Here is a 1,035-nt window from a genome sequence, read left to right as displayed (position 1 = left end):
GTCTGATTAAGATTATGCCTCATCTTTAGAATTCGAAAGCTGATGTAGTTTCTTTTACAGTAAACACACCTGCTCAGTGATGAGGTCCTAAGTTTCAAAAGGGGTAGTTTCAGACAGTTATACCACTCAAAGTTCAGTGCAAGAACAAGGAGGTGGGCCACCATGTTAAAACGGAGTAATTTACCATTTGAACCAGAAAAATAAAAATTGTCACTGAGTCAACAGGGAGATTTGTCATTGTATTAGAAAGTATTCCATAACCACTGTTTTAAGCTTTCCACTATGGACTCTGTCTTCCAACTATGGTCCAAAAAAGCCACAACAGCTATTCGTGACCTGTACAATAAAAGTTTTTATGTCCTTAAATGACTTATCAAACAAATTCAAACCAACCATCCAACCACCAACTAACCATCCCATTTTTTTCTTTTCTGCAAATCAGAAGCTTTGTACAGAAAAATGACCCAAATTTTTCAAATGCCCCCCAGGGCATGAAGGACAGTCTTCTTAGGATAAACTGTCAACACACCTGATCACCTCAGTTTTTCCACAGCAAACAAAGAGTTATGGGAATAAGATTTAGGCCTCAATCTTGGTGGACAATTGGACAACTAGTCCACAACTCCTCAATCTGTGCCTGTCATGACATTCAATTAAATTCATACACAGAACCTACCATACCAATCATAGACTATCCAAAATTTGTCCCGATATAGCTGATGCCTGTGATAGAAACTTACAAACTTCTGAAATAAAATATTTGATACTCTTCACAGGGCTAACACAGGCTAACCCACTATCCACCATCCCTGTATCATTAATAGTGGAGGCAAAACATGCAATGTCCTTATTCACCTTGATGGCAAGGTGCTTAATTGTACTTACTAGAAACAAAATATGCCCCCTATGATCAATAGGTCAAAGTGGTCCTGCACAATTTGAAGTTAGAAGTTTCTCTTTAAAAGACAGTTTGTCTATTGTTTATCTATTTTATTTTGTAACTTATTCAGTTTTTATTTACTTTAACGTTTTTTC

The sequence above is a fragment of the Austrofundulus limnaeus genome, unplaced genomic scaffold (assembly GCF_001266775.1).
Source record: "Austrofundulus limnaeus strain Quisiro unplaced genomic scaffold, Austrofundulus_limnaeus-1.0 Scaffold682, whole genome shotgun sequence".
Taxonomy (NCBI): Eukaryota; Metazoa; Chordata; class Actinopteri; order Cyprinodontiformes; family Rivulidae; genus Austrofundulus; species Austrofundulus limnaeus.
This window is presented reverse-complemented; position numbering follows the sequence as displayed.